Here is a 22,609-nt window from a genome sequence, read left to right as displayed (position 1 = left end):
GGCAAGGGCAACCTGAGACCTAGAGTAGAGATGCCCCCAATAATAAGAGCATAGCCACTGTGCGGGCCTGAAAAACCGCTCTGAATACACCTCACCAGTCCAGGCACAGGGCACCTGAGACCTAGAGTAGAGATTCCCCCAATAATAAGAGCATAGCCACTGTGCAGGCCTGAAAGACCGCTCTGAATACACCTCACCACTTGAGGCAAGAGCCACCTGAGACCTAGAGTAAAGATGCCCCCAATAATAAGAACATAGAACTGTGCAGGCCTTCAAGACTGCTCTGAATACACCTCACCACTCCAGGCAAGGGCCACCTGAGACCTAGAGTAGAGATGCCCCCAATAATAAGAACATAGCCACTGTGCAGGCCTTCAAGACCACTCTGAATACACCTCGCCACTCCAGGCATGGGCCACCTGAGACCTAGAAGAGAGATGTCCCCAATAATAAGAACATAGACACTGTGCAGGCCTTCAATACCACTCTGAATACACCTCACCACTCCAGGCAAGGGCCACCTGAGACCTAGAGTAGAGATGCCCCCCAATAATAAGAACATAGCCACTGTGCAGGGCTTCTAGACCAATCTGAATACACCTTACCACTCCAGGCAAGGGCCACCCGAGACCTAGAGTAGAGATGCCCCCAATAATAAGAACATAGCCACTGTGCAGGCCTTCAAGACCACTCTGAATACACCTCACTACTCCAGGCAAGGGCCACCCGAGACCTAGAGTAGAGATATCCCCAATAATAAGAACATAGCCACTCTGCAGGCCTTCAAGTCCGCTCTGAATACACCTCACCAATCCAGGCAAGGGCCACCCGAGACCTAGAGTAGTGATGCCCCCAATAATAAGAACATAGCCACTGTGCAGGCCTTCAAGACCACTCTGAATATACCTTGCCACTCCAGGCAAGGGCAACCTGAGACCTAGAGTAGAGATGCCCCCAATAATAAGAGCATAGCCACTGTGCGGGCCTGAAAAACCGCTCTGAATACACCTCACCACTCTAGGCACAGGGCACCTGAGACATAGAGTAGAGATGCCCCCAATAATAAGAGCATAGCCACTGTGCAGGCCTGAAAGACCGCTCTGAATACACCTCACCACTCCAGGCAAGGGCCACCTGAGACCTAGAGTAGAGATGCCCCCAATAATAAGAACATAGCCACTGTGCAGGCCTTCAAGACCAATCTAAATACACTTTGCCACTCCAGGCAAGGGCCACCTGAGACCTAGAGTAGAGATGTCCCCAATAATAAAAACCTAGCCACTGTGCAGGCCTTCAAGACTGCTCTGAATACACCTCGCCACTCCAGGCAAGGGCCACCTGAGACCTAGAGTAGAGATGCCCCCAATAATAAGAACATAGCCACTGTGCAGGCCTTCAAGACTGCTCTGAATACACCTCACCACTCCAGGCAAGGGCCACCTGAGACCTAGAGTAGAGATATCCCCAATAATAAAAACATAGCCACTGTGCAGGCCTTTAAGACTGCTCTGAATACACCTCGCCCCTCCAGGCAAGGGCCACCTGAGACCTAGAGTAGAGATGCCCCCAATAATAAGAACATAGCCACTGTGCAGGCCTTCAAGACCGCTCTGAATACACCTCGCCACTCCAGGCAAGAGCCACCTGAGACCTAGAGTAGAGATTCCCCCAATAATAAGAGCATAGCCACTGTGCAGGCCTGAAAGACCGCTCTGAATACACCTCACCACTCGAGGCAAGAGCCACCTGAGACCTAGAGTAAAGATGCCCCCAATAATAAGAACATAGAACTGTGCAGGCCTTCAAGACTGCTCTGAATACACCTCACCACTCCAGGCAAGGGCCACCTGAGACCTAGAGTAGAGATGCCCCCAATAATAAGAACATAGCCACTGTGCAGGCCGTCAAGACTGCTCTGAATACACTTCGCCACTCCAGGCAAGGGCCACCGAGACCTAGAGTAGAGATGCCCCCAATAATAAGAATATAGCCACTGTGCAGGCCTTCAAGACCACTCTGAATACACCTCGCCACTCCAGCCATGGGCCACCTGAGACCTCGAATAGAGATGTCCCCAATAATAAGAACATAGCCACTGTGCAGGCCTTCAATACCACTCTGAATACACCTCACCACTCCAGGCAAGGGCCACCTGAGACCTAGCGTAGAGATGCCCCCCAATAATAAGAACATAGCCACTGTGCAGGGCTTCTAGACCAATCTGAATACACCTTACCACTCCAGGCAAGGGCCACCCGAGACCTAGAGTAGAGATGCCCCCAATAATAAGTACATAGCCACTGTGCAGGCCTTCAAGACCACTCTGAATACACCTCACCACTCCAGGCAAGGGCCACCCGAGACCTAGAGTAGAGATGCCCCCAATAATAAGAACATAGCTAGGGTGCAGGCTTCCGAGACCGCTCTGAATACACCTCACCAATCCAGGCAAGGGCCACCCGAGACCTAGAGTAGAGATGCCCCCAATAATAAGAATATATCCACTGTGCAGGCCTTCAAGACCACTCTGAATACACCTTGCCACTCCAGGCAAGGGCAACCTGAGAGCTAGAGTAGAGATGCCCCCAATAATAAGAGCATAGCCACTGTGCTGGCCTGAAAAACCGCTCTGAATACACCTCACCACTCCAGGCACAGGGCACCTGAGACCTAGAGTAGAGATTCCCCCAATAATAAGAACATAGCCACTGTGCAGGGCTTCTAGACCAATCTGAATACACCTCGCCACTCCAGGCAAGGGCCACCTGAGACCTAGAGTAGAGATTCCCCCCTATAATAAGAACATAGCCACTGTGCAGGCCTTCAAGCACACTCTGAATACACCTCACCACTCCAGGCAAGGGCCACCCGAGACCTAGAGTAGAGATGCCCCCAATAATAAGAACATAGCCACTGTGCAGGCCTTCAAGACCGCTCTGAATACACCGCACCAATCCAGGCAAGGGCCACCTGAGACCTAGAGTAGAGAGACCCCCCAATAATAAGAACATAGCCACTGTGCAGGGCTTCTAGACCAATCTGAATACACCTCGCCACTCCAGGCAAGGGCCACCTGAGACCTAGAGTACAGATGCCCCCAATAATAAGAACATAGCCACTGTGCAGGCTTTCAAGACAGCTCTGAATACACCTCACCACTCCAGGCAAGGGCCACCTGAGACCTAGAGTAGAGATGCCTCCCAATAATAAGAACATAGCCACTGTGCAAGCCTTCAAGACCGCTCTGAATACACCTCAACATTCCAGGCAAGGACCACCTGAGACCTAGAGTAGAGATGCCCCCAATAATAAGGACATAGCCACTATGCAGGACTTCAAGACCACTCTGAATACACCTCGCCACTCCAGGCAAGGGCCACCTGAGACCTAGAGTAGAGATGCTCCCCAATAATAAGAACATAGCCACTGTGCAGGGCTTCTAGACCACTCTGAATACACGTCACCGCTCCAGGCAAGGGCCACCCGAGACCTAGAGTAGAGATGCCCCCAATAATATGAACATAGCCACTGTGCAGGCCTTCAAGACCCCTCTGAATACACCTCACCACTCCAGGCAAGGTCCACCTGAGACCTCGAGTAGAGATTCCCCCCTATAATAAGAACATAGCCACTGTGCAGGCCTTCAAGACCACTCTGAATACACCTCACCACTCCAGGCAAGGGCCACCCGAGACCTAGAGTAGAGATGCCCCCAATAATAAGAACATAGCCACTGTGCAGGCCTTCAAGACCGCTCTGAATACACCTCACCAATCCAGGCAAGGGCCACCTGAGACCTAGAGTAGAGAGGCCCCCCAATAATAAGAACATAGCCACTGTGCAGGGCTTCTAGACCAATCTGAATACACCTCGCCACTCCAGGCAAGGGCCACCTGAGACCTAGAGTACAGATGCCCCCAATAATAAGAACATAACCACTGTGCAGGCTTTCAAGACCGCTCTGAATACACCTCGCCACTCCAGGCAAGGGCCACCTGAGACCTAGAGTACAGATGCCCCCAATAATAAGAACATAGCCACTGTGCAGGCCTTCAAGACAGCTCTGAATACACCTCACCACTCCAGGCAAGGGCCACCTGAGACCTAGAGTAGAGATGCCCCCAATAATAAGAACATAGCCACTGTGCAGGGCTTTTAGACCACTCTGAATATACCTCGCCACTCCAGGCAAGGGCCACCTGAGACCTAGAGTAGAGATGTCCCCAATAATAAGAACATAGCCACTGTGCAGGCCTTCAAGACTGCTCTGAATACACCTCACCACTCCAGGCAAGGGCCACCTGAGACCTAGACTAGAGATGCCCCCAATAATAAGAACATAGAACTGTGCAGGCCTTCAAGAACGCTCTGAATGCACCTCGCCACTCCAGGCACAGGGCACCTGAGACCTAGAGTAGAGATGCCCCCAATAATAAGAGCATAGCCACTGTGCCTAAAAGACCGCTCTGAATACACCTCACCACTCGAGGCAAGAGCCACCTGAGACATAGAGTAGAGATGCCCCCAATAATAAGAACATAGCCACTGTGCAGGCCTTCAAGACCACTCTGAATACACCTCACCACTCCAGGCAAGACCCACCTGAGACCTAGAGTAGAGATTCCCCCCAATAATAAGAACATAGCCACTGTGCAGGCCTTCAAGACCGCTCTGAATACACCTCACCACTCCAGGCAAGGGCCACCTGAGACCTAGAGTAGAGATGCCTCCCAATAATAAGAACATAGCCACTGTGCAGGCCTTCAAGACCGCTCTGAATACACCTCGCCACTCCAGGCAAGGGCCACCTGAGACCTAGAGTACAGATGCCCCCAATAATAAGAACATAGCCACTGTGCAGGCCTTCAAGACAGCTCTGAATACACCTCACCACTCCAGGCAAGGGCCACCGGAGACCTAGAGTAGAGATGCCCCCAATAATAAGAACATAGCCACTGTGCAGGCCTTCAAGACCGCTCTGAATACACCTCACCACTCCAGGCAAGGGCCACCCGAGACCTAGAGTAGAGATGCCCCCAATAATAAGAACATAGCCACTGTGCAGGCTTTCAAGACCGCTTTGAATACACCTCGCCACTCCAGGCAAGGGCCACCTGAGACCTAGAGTACAGATGTCCCCAATAATAAGAACACAGCCACTGTGCAGGCCTTCAAGACAGCTCTGAATACACCTCACCACTCCAGGCAAGGGCCACCTGAGACCTAGAGTAGAGATGCCCCCAATAATAAGAACATAGCCACTGTGCAGGGCTTTTAGACCACTCTGAATATACCTCGCCACTCCAGGCAAGGGCCACCTGAGACCTAGAGTAGAGATGTCCCCAATAATAGGAACATAGCCACTGTGCAGGCCTTCAAGACTGCTCTGAATACACCTCACCACTCCAGGCAAGGGCCACCTGAGACCTAGACTAGAGATGCCCCCAATAATAAGAACATAGAACTGTGCAGGCCTTCAAGACTGCTCTGAATGCACCTCACCACTCCAGGCAAGAGCCACCTGAGACCTAGAGTAGAGATGCCCCCAATAATAAGAACATAGCCACTGTGCAGGCCGTCAAGACTGCTCTGAATACACTTCGCCACTCCAGGCAAGGGCCACCGAGACCTAGAGTAGAGATGCCCCCAATAATAAGAATATAGCCACTGTGCAGGCCTTCAAGACCACTCTGAATACACCTCGCCACTCCAGGCATGGGCCACCTGAGACCTAGAATAGAGATGTCCCCAATAATAAGAACATAGCCCCTGTGCAGGCCTTCAATACCACTCTGAATACACCTCACCACTCCAGGCAAGGGCCACCTGAGACCTAGAGTAGAGATGCCCCCCAATAATAAGAACATAGCCACTGTGCAGGGGTTCTAGACCAATCTGAATACACCTTACCACTCCAGGCAAGGGCCACCCGAGACCTAGAGTAGAGATGCCCCCAATAATAAGAACATAGCCACTGTGCAGGCCTTCAAGACCACTCTGAATACACCTCACCACTCCAGGCAAGGGCCACCCGAGACCTAGAGTAGAGATGCCCCCAATAATAAGAACATAGCCACTGTGCAGGCCTTCAAGACCGCTCTGAATACACCTCACCAATCCAGGCAAGGGCCACCCGAGACCTAGAGTAGAGATGCCCCCAATAATAAGAACATAGCCACTGTGCAGGGCTTCTAGACCAATCTGAATACACCTCGCCACTACAGGCAAGGGCCACCTGAGACCTAGAGTACAGATGCCACCAATAATAAGAACATAGCCACTGTGCAGGCCTTCAAGACAGCTCTGAATACACCTCACCACTCCAGGCAAGGGCCACCCGAGACCTAGAGTAGAGATGCCCCCAATAATAAGAACATAGCCACTGTGCAGGCCTTCAAGACCACTCTGAATACACCTCACCACTCCAGGCAAGGGCCACCCGAGACCTAGAGTAGAGATGCCCCCAATAATAAGAACATAGCCACTGTGCAGGCCTTCAAGACCGCTCTGAATACACCTCACCAATCCAGGCAAGTGCCACCTGAGACCTAGAGTAGAGAGGCCCCCCAATAATAAGAACATAGCCACTGTGCAGGGCTTCCAGACCAATCTGAATACACCTCGCCACTCCAGGCAAGGGCCACCTGAGACCTAGAGTACAGATGCCCCCAATAATAAGAACATAGCCACTGTGCAGGCTTTCAAGACAGCTCTGAATACACCTCACCACTCCAGGCAAGGGCCACCGGAGACCTAGAGTAGAGATGCCCCCAATAATAAGAACATAGCCACTGTGCAGGCCTTCAAGACCGCTCTGAATACACCTCACCACTCCAGGCAAGGGCCACCCGAGACCTAGAGTAGAGATGCCCCCAATAATAAGAACATAGCCATTGTGCAGGCTTTCAAGACCACTCTGAATACACCTCGCCACTCCAGGCAAGGGCCACCTGAGACCTAGAGTACAGATGCCGCCAATAATAAGAACATAACCACTGTGCAGGCCTTCAAGACAGCTCTGAATACACCTCACCACTCCAGGCAAGGGCCACCTGAGACCTAGAGTAGACATTCCCCCAATAATAAGAACATAGCCACTGTGCAGGCCTTCAAGACCGCTCTGAATACACCTCGCCACTCCAGGCAAGGGCCACCCGAGACCTAGAGTAGAGATGCCCCCAATAATAAGAACATAGTCACTGTGCAGGGCTTTTAGACCACTCTGAATACACCTCGCCACTCCAGGCAAGGGCCACCTGAGACCTAGAGTAGAGATGTCCCCAATAATAAAAACATAGCCACTGTGCAGGCCTTCAAGACTGCTCTGAATACACCTCGCCACTCCAGGCAAGGGCCACCTGAGACCTAGACTAGAGATGCCCCCAATAATAAGAACATAGAACTGTGCAGGCCTTCAAGACTGCTCAGAATACACCTCACCACTCCAGGCAAGGGCCACCTGAGACCTAGAGTAGAGATGCCCCCAACAATAAGAACATAGCCACTGTGCAGGCCGTCAAGACTGCTCTGAATACACTTCGCCACTCCAGGCAAGGGCCACCGAGACCTAGAGTAGAGATGCCCCCAATAATAAGAATATAGCCACTGTGCAGGCCTTCAAGACCACTCTGAATACACCTCGCCACTCCAGGCATGGGCCACCTGAGACCTAGAATAGAGATGTCCCCAATAATAAGAACATAGCCACTGTGCAGGCCTTCAATACCACTCTGAATACACCTCACCACTCCAGGCAAGGGCCACCCGAGACCTAGAGTAGAGATGCCCCCAATAATAAGAACATAGCCACTGTGCAGGCCTTCAAGACCACTCTGAATACACCTCACCACTCCAGGCAAGGGCCACCCGAGACCTAGAGTAGAGATGCCCCCAATAATAAGAACATAGCCACTGTGCAGGCCTTCAAGACCGCTCTGAATACACCTCACCAATCCAGGCAAGGGCCACCCGAGACCTAGAGTAGAGATACCCCCAATAATAAGAACATAGCCACTGTGCAGGCCTTCAAGACCACCCTGAATACACCTTGCCACTCCAGGCAAGGGCAAACTGAGACCTAGAGTAGAGATGCCCCCAATAATAAGAGCATAGCCACTGTGCGGGCCTGAAAAACCGCTCTGAATACACCTCACCACTCCAGGCACAGGGCACCTGAGACCTAGAGTAGAGATTCCCCCAATAATAAGAGCATAGCCACTGTGCAGGCCTGAAAGACCGCTCTGAATACACCTCACCACTCGAGGCAAGAGCCACCTGAGACCTAGAGTAAAGATGCCCCCAATAATAAGAACATAGCCACTGTGCAGGCCTTCAAGACCACTCTGAATACACCTCACCACTCCAGGCAAGGGCCACCTGAGACCTCGAGTAGAGATTCCCCCCTATAATAAGAACATAGCCACTGTGCAGTCCTTCAAGACCGCTCTGAATACACCTCACCACTCCAGGCAAGGGCCACCTGAGACCTAGAGTAGAGATGCCTCCCAATAATAAGAACATAGCCACTGTGCAGGCCTTCAAGACCGCTCTGAATACACCTCAACATTCCAGGCAAGGACCACCTGAGACCTAGAGTAGAGATGCCCCCAATAATAAGGACATAGCCACAATGCAGGCCTTCAAGACCACTCTGAATACACCTCGCCACTCCAGGCAAGGGCCACCTGAGACCTAGAGTAGAGATGCCCACCAATAATAAGAACATAGCCACTGTGCAGGGCTTCTAGACCACTCTGAATACACGTCACTGCTCCAGGCAAGGGCCACGCGAGACCTAGAGTAGAGATGCCCCCAATAATATGAACATAGCCACTGTGCAGGCCTTCAAGACCCCTCTGAATACACCTCACCACTCCAAGCAAGGGCCACCTGAGACATAGAGTAGAGATTCCCCCAATAATAAGAACATAGCCACTGTGCAGGCCTTCAAGACCGCTCTGAATACACCTCACCACTCCAGGCAAGGGCCACCGAGACCTAGAGAAGAGATGCCCCCAATAATAAGAATATAGCCACTGTGCAGGCCTTCAAGACCACTCTGAATACACCTCGCCACTCCAGGCATGGGCCACCTGAGACCTCGAATAGAGATGTCCCCAATAATAAGAACATAGCCACTGTGCAGGCCTTCAAGACCACTCTGAATACACCTCGCCACTCCAGGCAAGGGCCACCTGAGACCTAGAGTAGAGATGCCCCCAATAATAAGAACATAGCCACTGTGCAGGCCTTCAAGACAGCTCTGAATACACCTCACCACTCCAGGCAAGGGCCACCTGAGACCTAGAGTAGACATTCCCCCAATAATAAGAACATAGCCACTGTGCAGGCCTTCAAGACCGCTCTGAATACACCTCGCCACTCCAGGCAAGGGCCACCCGAGACCTAGAGTAGAGATGCCCCCAATAATAAGAACATAGCAACTGTGCAGGGCTTTTAGACCACTCTGAATACACCTCGCCACTCCAGGCAAGGGCCACCTGAGACCTAGAGTAGAGATGTCCCCAATAATAAAAACATAGCCACTGTGCAGGCCTTCAAGACTGCTCTGAATACACCTCGCCACTCCAGGCAAGGGCCACCTAAGACCTAGACTAGAGATGCCCCCAATAATAAGAATATAGAACTGTGCAGGCCTTCAAGACTGCTCTGAATACACCTCACCACTCCAGGCAAGGGCCACCTGAGACCTAGAGTAGAGATGCCCCCAATAATAAGAACATAGCCACTGTGCAGGCCGTCAAGACTGCTCTGAATACACTTCGCCACTCCAGGCAAGGGCCACCGAGACCTAGAGTAGAGATGCCCCCAATAATAAGAATATAGCCACTGTGCAGGCCTTCAAGACCACTCTGAATACACCTCGCCACTACAGGCATGGGCCACCCGAGACCTAGAGTAGAGATGCCCCCAATAATAAGAACATAGCCACTGTGCAGGCATTCAAGTCCGCTCTGAATACACCTCACCACTCCAGGCAAGGGCCACCTGAGACCTAGAGTAGAGATGCCCCAATAATAAGAATATAGCCACTGCGCAGGCCTTCAAGACCACTCTGAATACACCTCGCCACTCCAGGCATGGGCCACCTGAGACCTAAAATAGAGATGTCCCCAATAATAAGAACATAGCCCCTGTGCAGGCCTTCAATACCACTCTGAATACACCTCACCACTCCAGGCAAGGGCCACCTGAGACCTAGAGTAGAGATGCCCCCCAATAATAAGAACATAGCCACTGTGCAGGGCTTCTAGACCAATCTGAATACACCTTACCACTCCAGGCAAGGGCCACCCGAGACCTAGAGTAGAGATGCCCCCAATAATAAGAACATAGCCACTGTGCAGGCCTTCAAGACCACTCTTAATACACCTCACCACTCCAGTCAAGGGCCACCCGAGACCTAGAGTAGAGATGCCCCCAATAATAAGAACGTAGCCACTGTGCAGGGCTTCTAGACCAATCTGAATACACCTCGCCACTACAGGCAAGGGCCACCTGAGACCTAGAGTACAGATGCCCCCAATAATAAGAACATAGCCACTGTGCAGGCCTTCAAGACAGCTCTGAATACACCTCACCACTCCAGGCAAGGGCCACCCGAGACCTAGAGTAGAGATGCCCCCAATAATAAGAACATAGCCACTGTGCAGGCCTTCAAGACCACTCTGAATACACCTCACCACTCCAGGCAAGGGCCACCCGAGACCTAGAGTAGAGATGCCCCCAATAATAAGAACATAGCCACTGTGCAGGCCTTCAAGACCGCTCTGAATACACCTCACCAATCCAGGCAAGGGCCACCTGAGACCTAGAGTAGAGAGGCCCCCCAATAATAAGAACATAGCCACTGTGCAGGGCTTCCAGACCAATCTGAATACACCTCGCCACTCCAGGCAAGGGCCACCTGAGACCTAGAGTACAGATGCCCCCAATAATAAGAACATAGCCACTGTGCAGGCTTTCAAGACAGCTCTGAATACACCTCACCACTCCAGGCAAGGGCCACCGGAGACCTAGAGTAGAGATGCCCCCAATAATAAGAACATAGCCACTGTGCAGGCCTTCAAGACCGCTCTGAATACACCTCACCACTCCAGGCAAGGGCCACCCGAGACCTAGAGTAGAGATGCCCCCAATAATAAGAACATAGCCACTGTGCAGGCTTTCAAGACCGCTCTGAATACACCTCGCCACTCCAGGCAAGGGCCACCTGAGACCTAGAGTACAGATGCCCCCAATAATAAGAACATAACCACTGTGCAGGCCTTCAAGACAGCTCTGAATACACCTCACCACTCCAGGCAAGGGCCACCTGAGACCTAGAGTAGACATTCCCCCAATAATAAGAACATAGCCACTGTGCAGGCCTTCAAGACCGCTCTGAATACACCTCGCCACTCTAGGCAAGGGCCACCCGAGACCTAGAGTAGAGATGCCCCCAATAATAAGAACATAGTCACTGTGCAGGGCTTTTAGACCACTCTGAATACACCTCGCCACTCCAGGCAAGGGCCACCTGAGACCTAGAGTAGAGATGTCCCCAATAATAAAAACATAGCCACTGTGCAGGCCTTCAAGACTGCTCTGAATACACCTCGCCACTCCAGGCAAGGGCCACCTGAGACCTAGACTAGAGATGCCCCCAATAATAAGAACATAGAACTGTGCAGGCCTTCAAGACTGCTCTGAATACACCTCACCACTCCAGGCAAGGGCCACCTGAGACCTAGAGTGGAGATGCCCCCAATAATAAGAACATAGCCACTGCGCAGGCCGTCAAGACTGCTCTGAATACACTTCGCCACTCCAGGCAAGGGCCACCGAGACCTAGAGTAGAGATGCCCCCAATAATAAGAATATAGCCACTGTGCAGGCCTTCAAGACCACTCTGAATACACCTCGCCACTCCAGGCATGGGCCACCTGAGACCTAGAATAGAGATGTCCCCAATAATAAGAACATAGCCACTGTACAGGCCTTCAATACCACTCTGAATACACCTCACCACTCCAGGCAAGGGCCACCTGAGACCTAGAGTAGAGATGCCCCCCAATAATAAGAACATAGCCACTGTGCAGGGCTTCTAGACCAATCTGAATACACCTTACCACTCCAGGCAAGGGCCACCCGAGACCTAGAGTAGAGATGCCCCCAATAATAAGAACATAGCCACTGTGCAGGCCTTCAAGACCACCCTGAATACACCTTGCCACTCCAGGCAAGGGCAAACTGAGACCTAGAGTAGAGATGACCCCAATAATAAGAGCATAGCCACTGTGCGGGCCTGAAAAACCGCTCTGAATACACCTCACCACTCCAGGCACAGGGCACCTGAGACCTAGAGTAGAGATTCCCCCAATAATAAGAGCATAGCCACTGTGCAGGCCTGAAAGACCGCTCTGAATACACCTCACCACTCGAGGCAAGAGCCACCTGAGACCTAGAGTAAAGATGCCCCCAATAATAAGAACATAGCCACTGTGCAGGCCTTCAAGACCACTCTGAATACACCTCACCACTCCAGGCAAGGGCCACCTGAGACCTCGAGTAGAGATTCCCCCCTATAATAAGAACATAGCCACTGTGCAGTCCTTCAAGACCGCTCTGAATACACCTCACCACTCCAGGCAAGGGCCACCTGAGACCTAGAGTAGAGATGCCTCCCAATAATAAGAACATAGCCACTGTGCAGGCCTTCAAGACCGCTCTGAATACACCTCAACATTCCAGGCAAGGACCACCTGAGACCTAGAGTAGAGATGCCCCCAATAATAAGGACATAGCCACTATGCAGGCCTTCAAGACCACTCTGAATACACCTCGCCACTCCAGGCAAGGGCCACCTGAGACCTAGAGTAGAGATGCCCCCCAATAATAAGAACATAGCCACTGTGCAGGGCTTCTAGACCACTCTGAATACACGTCACCGCTCCAGGCAAGGGCCACCCGAGACCTAGAGTAGAGATGCCCCCAATAATAAGAACATAGCCACTGTGCAGGCCTTCAAGACCACTCTGAATACACCTCACCACTCCAGGCAAGGGCCACCCGAGACCTAGAGTAGAGATGCCCCCAATAATAAGAACATAGCCACTGTGCAGGCCTTCAAGACCGCTCTGAATACACCTCACCAATCCAGGCAAGGGCCACCCGAGACCTAGAGTAGAGATGCCCCCAATAATAAGAACATAGCCACTGTGCAGGCCTTCAAGACCACCCTGAATACACCTTGCCACTCCAGGCAAGGGCAAACTGAGACCTAGAGTAGAGATGCCCCCAATAATAAGAGCATAGCCACTGTGCGGGCCTGAAAAACCGCTCTGAATACACCTCACCACTCCAGGCACAGGGCACCTGAGACCTAGAGTAGAGATTCCCCCAATAATAAGAGCGTAGCCACTGTGCAGGCCTGAAAGACCGCTCTGAATACACCTCACCACTCGAGGCAAGAGCCACCTGAGACCTAGAGTAAAGATGCCCCCAATAATAAGAACATAGCCACTGTGCAGGCCTTCAAGACCACTCTGAATACACCTCACCACTCCAGGCAAGGGCCACCTGAGACCTCGAGTAGAGATTCCCCCCTATAATAAGAACATAGCCACTGTGCAGTCCTTCAAGACCGCTCTGAATACACCTCACCACTCCAGGCAAGGGCCACCTGAGACCTAGAGTAGAGATGCCTCCCAATAATAAGAACATAGCCACTGTGCAGGCCTTCAAGACCGCTCTGAATACACCTCAACATTCCAGGCAAGGACCACCTGAGACCTAGAGTAGAGATGCCCCCAATAATAAGGACATAGCCACAATGCAGGCCTTCAAGACCACTCTGAATACACCTCGCCACTCCAGGCAGGGGCCACCTGAGACCTAGAGTAGAGATGCCCACCAATAATAAGAACATAGCCACTGTGCAGGGCTTCTAGACCACTCTGAATACACGTCACCGCTCCAGGCAAGGGCCACCCGAGACCTAGAGTAGAGATGCCCCCAATAATATGAACATAGCCATTGTGCAGGCCTTCAAGACCCCTCTGAATACACCTCACCACTCCAAGCAAGGGCCACCTGAGACATAGAGTAGAGATTCCCCCAATAATAAGAACATAGCCACTGTGCAGGCCTTCAAGACCGCTCTGAATACACCTCACCACTCCAGGCAAGGGCCACCCGAGACCTAGAGTAGAGATGCCCCCAATAATAAGAACATAGCCACTGTGCATGCCTTCAATACCACTCTGAATACACCTCGCCACTCCAGGCAAGGGCCACCCGAGACCTAGAGTAGAGATGCCCCCAATAATAAAAACATAGCCACTGTGCAGGCCTTCAAGACCACTCTGAATACACCTCGCCACTCCAGGCAAGGGCCACCTGAGACCTAGAGTAGAGATGTCCCCAATAATAAAAACATAGCCACTGTGCAGGCCTTCAAGACCGCTCTGAATACACCTCGCCACTCCAGGCAAGGGCCACCTGAGACCTAGAGTAGAGATGCCCCCAATAATAAGAACATAGCCACTGTGCAGGCCTTCAAGACAGCTCTGAATACACCTCACCACTCCAGGCAAGGGCCACCTGAGACCTAGAGTAGACATTCCCCCAATAATAAGAACATAGCCACTGTGCAGGCCTTCAAGACCGATCTGAATACACCTCGCCACTCCAGGCAAGGGCCACCCGAGACCTAGAGTAGAGATGCCCCCAATAATAAGAACATAGCCACTGTGCAGGGCTTTTAGACCACTCTGAATACACCTCGCCACTCCAGGCAAGGGCCACCTGAGACCTAGAGTAGAGATGTCCCCAATAATAAAAACATAGCCACTGTGCAGGCCTTCAAGACTGCTCTGAATACACCTCGCCACTCCAGGCAAGGGCCACCTGAGACCTAGACTAGAGATGCCCCCAATAATAAGAACATAGAACTGTGCAGGCATTCAAGACTGCTCTGAATACACCTCACCACTCCAGGCAAGGGCCACCTGAGACCTAGAGTAGAGATGCCCCCAATAATAAGAATATAGCCACTGTGCAGGCCTTCAAGACCACTCTGAATACACCTGGCCACTCCAGGCATGGGCCACCTGAGACCTAGAATAGAGATGTCCCCAATAATAAGAACATAGCCACTGTGCAGGCCTTCAATACCACTCTGAATACACCTCACCACTCCAGGCAAGGGCCACCTGAGACCTAGAGTAGAGATGCCCCCCAATAATAAGAACATAGCCACTGTGCAGGGCTTCTAGACCAATCTGAATACACCTTACCACTCCAGGCAAGGGCCACCCGAGACCTAGAGTAGAGATGCCCCCAATAATAAGAACATAGCCACTGTGCAGGCCTTCAAGACCACTCTGAATACACCTCACCACTCCAGGCAAGGGCCACCCGAGACCTAGAGTAGAGATGCCCCCAATAATAAGAACATAGCCACTCTGCAGGCCTTCAAGACCGCTCTGAATACACCTCACCAATCCAGGCAAGGGCCACCCGAGACCTAGAGTAGAGATGCCCCCAATATTAAGAACATAGCCACTGTGCAGGCCTTCAAGACAACTCTGAATACACCTTGCCACTCCAGGCAAGGGCAACCTGAGACCTAGAGTAGAGATGCCCCCAATAATAAGAGCATAGCCACTGTGCGGGCCTGAAAAACCGCTCTGAATACACCTCACCACTCCAGGCACAGGGCACCTGAGACCTAGAGTAGAGATTCCCCCAATAATAAGAGCATAGCCACTGTGCAGGCCTGAAAGACCGCTCTGAATACACCTCACCACTTGAGGCAAGAGCCACCTGAGACCTAGAGTAAAGATGCCCCCCATAATAAGAACATAGAACTGTGCAGGCCTTCAAGACTGCTCTGAATACACCTCACCACTCCAGGCAATGGCCACCTGAGACCTTGAGTAGAGATGCCCCCAATAATAAGAACATAGCCACTGTGCAGGCCGTCAAGACTGCTCTGAATACACTTCGCCACTCCAGGCAAGGGCCACCGAGACCTAGAGAAGAGATGCCCCCAATAATAAGAATATAGCCACTGTGCAGGCCTTCAAGACCACTCTGAATACACCTCGCCACTCCAGGCATGGGCCACCTGAGACCTCGAATAGAGATGTCCCCAATAATAAGAACATAGCCAATGTGCAGGCCTTCAATACCACTCTGAATACACCTCACCACTCCAGGCAAGGGCCACCTGAGACCTAGAGTAGAGATGCCCCCAATAATAAGAACATAGCCACTGTGCAGGCCTTCAAGACAGCTCTGAATACACCTCACCACTCCAGGCAAGGGCCACCTGAGACCTAGAGTAGACATTCCCCCAATAATAAGAACATAGCCACTGTGCAGGCCTTCAAGACCGCTCTGAATACACCTCAACATTCCAGGCAAGGACCACCTGAGACCTAGAGTAGAGATGCCCCCAATAATAAGGACATAGCCACTATGCAGGCCTTCAAGACCACTCTGAATACACCTCGCCACTCCAGGCAAGGGCCACCTGAGACCTAGAGTAGAGATGCCCCCCAATAATAAGAACATAGCCACTGTGCAGGGCTTCTAGACCACTCTGAATACACGTCACCGCTCCAGGCAAGGGCCACCCGAGACCTAGAGTAGAGATGCCCCCAATAATAAGAACATAGCCACTGTGCAGGCCTTCAAGACCACTCTGAATACACCTCACCACTCCAGGCAAGGGCCACCCGAGACCTAGAGTAGAGATGCCCCCAATAATAAGAACATAGCCACTGTGCAGGCCTTCAAGACCGCTCTGAATACACCTCACCAATCCAGGCAAGGGCCACCCGAGACCTAGAGTAGAGATGCCCCCAATAATAAGAACATAGCCACTGTGCAGGCCTTCAAGACCACCCTGAATACACCTTGCCACTCCAGGCAAGGGCAAACTGAGACCTAGAGTAGAGATGCCCCCAATAATAAAAACATAGCCACTGTGCAGGCCTTCAAGACCGCTCTGAATACACCTCGCCACTCCAGGCAAGGGCCACCTGAGACCTAGAGTAGAGATGCCCCCAATAATAAGAACATAGCCACTGTGCAGGCCTTCAAGACAGCTCTGAATACACCTCACCACTCCAGGCAAGGGCCACCTGAGACCTAGAGTAGACATTCCCCCAATAATAAGAACATAGCCACTGTGCAGGCCTTCAAGACCGATCTGAATACACCTCGCCACTCCAGGCAAGGGCCACCCGAGACCTAGAGTAGAGATGCCCCCAATAATAAGAACATAGCCACTGTGCAGGGCTTTTAGACCACTCTGAATACACCTCGCCACTCCAGGCAAGGGCCACCTGAGACCTAGAGTAGAGATGTCCCCAATAATAAAAACATAGCCACTGTGCAGGCCTTCAAGACTGCTCTGAATACACCTCGCCACTCCAGGCAAGGGCCACCTGAGACCTAGACTAGAGATGCCCCCAATAATAAGAACATAGAACTGTGCAGGCCTTCAAGACTGCTCTGAATACACCTCACCACTCCAGGCAAGGGCCACCTGAGACCTAGAGTAGAGATGCCCCCAATAATAAGAATATAGCCACTGTGCAGGCCTTCAAGACCACTCTGAATACACCTGGCCACTCCAGGCATGGGCCACCTGAGACCTAGAATAGAGATGTCCCCAATAATAAGAACATAGCCACTGTGCAGGCCTTCAATACCACTCTGAATACACCTCACCACTCCAGGCAAGGGCCACCTGAGACCTAGAGTAGAGATGCCCCCCAATAATAAGAACATAGCCACTGTGCAGGGCTTCTAGACCAATCTGAATACACCTTACCACTCCAGGCAAGGGCCACCCGAGACCTAGAGTAGAGATGCCCCCAATAATAAGAACATAGCCACTGTGCAGGCCTTCAAGACCACTCTGAATACACCTCACCACTCCAGGCAAGGGCCACCCGAGACCTAGAGTAGAGATGCCCCCAATAATAAGAACATAGCCACTCTGCAGGCCTTCAAGACCGCTCTGAATACACCTCACCAATCCAGGCAAGGGCCACCCGAGACCTAGAGTAGAGATGCCCCCAATATTAAGAACATAGCCACTGTGCAGGCCTTCAAGACAACTCTGAATACACCTTGCCACTCCAGGCAAGGGCAACCTGAGACCTAGAGTAGAGATGCCCCCAATAATAAGAGCATAGCCACTGTGCGGGCCTGAAAAACCGCTCTGAATACACCTCACCACTCCAGGCACAGGGCACCTGAGACCTAGAGTAGAGATTCCCCCAATAATAAGAGCATAGCCACTGTGCAGGCCTGAAAGACCGCTCTGAATACACCTCACCACTCGAGGCAAGAGCCACCTGAGACCTAGAGTAAAGATGCCCCCCATAATAAGAACATAGAACTGTGCAGGCCTTCAAGACTGCTCTGAATACACCTCACCACTCCAGGCAATGGCCACCTGAGACCTTGAGTAGAGATGCCCCCAATAATAAGAACATAGCCACTGTGCAGGCCGTCAAGACTGCTCTGAATACACTTCGCCACTCCAGGCAAGGGCCACCGAGACCTAGAGAAGAGATGCCCCCAATAATAAGAATATAGCCACTGTGCAGGCCTTCAAGACCACTCTGAATACACCTCGCCACTCCAGGCATGGGCCACCTGAGACCTCGAATAGAGATGTCCCCAATAATAAGAACATAGCCAATGTGCAGGCCTTCAATACCACTCTGAATACACCTCACCACTCCAGGCAAGGGCCACCTGAGACCTAGAGTAGAGATGCCCCCCAATAATAAGAACATAGCCACTGTGCAGGGCTTCTAGACCAATCTGAATACACCTTACCACTCCAGGCAAGGGCCACCTGAGACCTAGAGTAAAGATGCCCCCAATAATAAGAACATAGAACTGTGCAGGCCTTCAAGACTGCTCTGAATACACCTCGCCACTCCAGGCAAGGGCCACCTGAGACCTAGAGTAGAGATGTCCCCAATAATAAAAACATAGCCACTGTGCAGGCCTTCAAGACTGCTCTGAATACACCTCGCCACTCCAGGCAAGGGCCACCTGAGACCTAGACTAGAGATGCCCCCAATAATAAGAACATAGAACTGTGCAGGCCTTCAAGACTGCTCTGAATACACCTCACCACTCCAGGCAAGGGCCACCTGAGACCTAGAGTAGAGATGCCCCCAATAATAAGAATATAGCCACTGTGCAGGCCTTCAAGACCACTCTGAATACACCTGGCCACTCCAGGCATGGGCCACCTGAGACCTAGAATAGAGATGTCCCCAATAATAAGAACATAGCCACTGTGCAGGCCTTCAATAGCACTCTGAATACACCTAACCACTCCAGGCAAGGGCCACCTGAGACCTAGAGTAGAGATGCCCCCCAATAATAAGAACATAGCCACTGTGCAGGGCTTCTAGACCAATCTGAATACACCTTACCACTCCAGGCAAGGGCCACCCGAGACCTAGAGTAGAGATGCCCCCAATAATAAGAACATAGCCACTGTGCAGGCCTTCAAGACCACTCTGAATACACCTCACCACTCCAGGCAAGGGCCACCCGAGACCTAGAGTAGAGATGCCCCCAATAATAAGAACATAGCCACTGTGCAGGCCTTCAAGACCACTCTGAATACACCTCACCACTCCAGGCAAGGGCCACCCGAGACCTAGAGTAGAGATGCCCCCAATAATAAGAACATAGCCACTCTGCAGACCTTCAAGACCGCTCTGAATACACCTCACCAATCCAGGCAAGGGCCACCCGAGACCTAGAGTAGAGATGCCCCCAATATTAAGAACATAGCCACTGTGCAGGCCTTCAAGACCACTCTGAATACACCTTGCCACTCCAGGCAAGGGCAACCTGAGACCTAGAGTAGAGATGCCCCCAATAATAAGAGCATAGCCACTGTGCGGGCCTGAAAAACCGCTCTGAATACACCTCACCACTCCAGGCACAGGGCACCTGAGACCTAGAGTAGAGATTCCCCCAATAATAAGAGCATAGCCACTGTGCAGGCCTGAAAGACCGCTCTGAATACACCTCACCACTCGAGGCAAGAGCCACCTGAGACCTAGAGTAAAGATGCCCCCAATAATAAGAACATAGAACTGTGCAGGCCTTCAAGACTGCTCTGAATACACCTCACCACTCCAGGCAATGGCCACCTGAGACCTTGAGTAGAGATGCCCCCAATAATAAGAACATAGCCACTGTGCAGGCCGTCAAGACTGCTCTGAATACACTTCGCCACTCCAGGCAAGGGCCACCGAGACCTAGAGAAGAGATGCCCCCAATAATAAGAATATAGCCACTGTGCAGGCCTTCAAGACCACTCTGAATACACCTCGCCACTCCAGGCATGGGCCACCTGAGACCTCGAATAGAGATGTCCCCAATAATAAGAACATAGCCAATGTGCAGGCCTTCAATACCACTCTGAATACACCTCACCACTCCAGGCAAGGGCCACCTGAGACCTAGAGTAGAGATGCCCCCCAATAATAAGAACATAGCCACTGTGCAGGGCTTCTAGACCAATCTGAATACACCTTACCACTCCAGGCAAGGGCCACCCGAGACCTAGAGTAGAGATGCCCCCAATAATAAGTACATAGCCACTGTGCAGGCCTTCAAGACCACTCTGAATACACCTCACCACTCCAGGCAAGGGCCACCCGAGACCTAGAGTAGAGATGCCCCCAATAATAAGAACATAGCTAGGGTGCAGGCCTCCGAGACCGCTCTGAATACACCTCACCAATCCAGGCAAGGGCCACCCGAGACCTAGAGTAGAGATCCCCCCAATAATAAGAACATAGCCACTGTGCAGGCCTTCAAGACCACTCTGAATACACCTTGCCACTCCAGGCAAGGGCAACCTGAGACCTAGAGTAGAGATGCCCCCAATAATAAGAGCATAGCCACTGTGCGGGCCTGAAAAACCTCTCTGAATACACCTCACCACTCCAGGCACAGGGCACCTGAGACCTAGAGTAGAGATGCCCCCAATAATAAGAGCATAGCCACTGTGCGGGCCTGAAAAACCTCTCTGAATACACCTCACCACTCCAGGCACAGGGCACCTGAGACCTAGAGTAGAGATTCCCCCAATAATAAGAGCATAGCCACTGTGCAGGCCTTCAAGACCACTCTGAATACACCTCACCACTCCAGGCAAGGGCCACCTGAGACCTCGAGTACAGATTCCCCCCTATAATAAGAACATAGCCACTGTGCAGTCCTTCAAGACCGCTCTGAATACACCTCAACACTCCAGGCAAGGGCCACCTGAGACCTAGAGTAGAGATGCCTCCCAATAATAAGAACATAGCCACTGTGCAGGCCTTCAAGTCCGCTCTGAATAAACCTCAACATTCCAGGCAAGGACCACCTGAGACCTAGAGTAGAGATGCTCCCCAATAATAAGAACATAGCCACTGTGCAGGGCTTCTAGACCACTCTGAATGCACGTCACCGCTCCAGGCAAGGGCCACCCGAGACCTAGAGTAGAGATGCCCCCAATAATATGAACATAGCCACTGTGCAGACCTTCAAGACCCCTCTGAATACACCTCATCACTCCAAGCAAGGGCCACCTGAGACATAGAGTAGAGATGTCCCCAATAATAAAAACATAGCCACTGTGCAGGCCTTCAAGACCGCTCTGAATACACCTCGCCACTCCAGGCAAGGGCCACCTGAGACCTAGAGTAGAGATGCCCCCAATAATAAGAACATAGCCACTGTGCAGGCCTTCAAGACCACTCTGAATACACCTCGCCACTCCAGGCAAGGGCCACCTGAGACCTAGAGTAGAGATGCCCCCCAATAATAAGAACACAGCCACTGTGCAGGGCTTCTAGACCTCTCTGAATACACCTCACCACTCCAGGCAAGGGCCACCTGAGACCTAGAGTAGAGATGCCCCCAATAATAAGAACATAGCCACTGTGCAGGCCTTCAAGACCGCTCTGAATACACCTCACCACTCCAGGCACAGGGCACCTGAGACCTAGAGTAGAGATGCCCCCAATAATAAGAGCATAGCCACTGTGCCTAAAAGACCGCTCTGAATACACCTCACCACTCGAGGCAAGAGCCAACTGAGACCTAGAGTAGAGATTCCCCCAATAATAAGAACATAGCCACTGTGCAGGCCTTCAAGACCACTCTGAATACACCTCACCACTCCAGGCAAGACCCACCCGAGACCTAGAGTCGAGATGCCCCCAATAATAAGAACATAGCCACTGTGCAGGCCTTCAAGACCGCTCTGAATACACCTCGCCACTCCAGGCAAGCGCCACCTGAGACCTAGAGTACAGATGCCCCCAATAATAAGATCATAGCCACTGTGCAGGCCTTCAAGACAGCTCTGAATACACCTCACCACTCCAGGCAAGGGCCACCGGAGACCTAGAGTAGAGATGCCCCCAATAATAAGAACATAGCCACTGTGCAGGCCTTCAAGACCGCTCTGAATACACCTCACCACTCCAGGCAAGGGCCACCCGAGACCTAGAGTAGAGATGCCCCCAATAATAAGAACATAGCCACTGTGCAG

The sequence above is a fragment of the Ambystoma mexicanum genome, chromosome 7q (assembly GCF_040938575.1).
Source record: "Ambystoma mexicanum isolate Mex_15411 chromosome 7q, UKY_AmexF1_1, whole genome shotgun sequence".
Classification (NCBI taxonomy): domain Eukaryota; kingdom Metazoa; phylum Chordata; class Amphibia; order Caudata; family Ambystomatidae; genus Ambystoma; species Ambystoma mexicanum.
The sequence above is the reverse complement of the archived record's forward strand: the minus strand, read 5'-3'. Positions refer to the sequence as shown.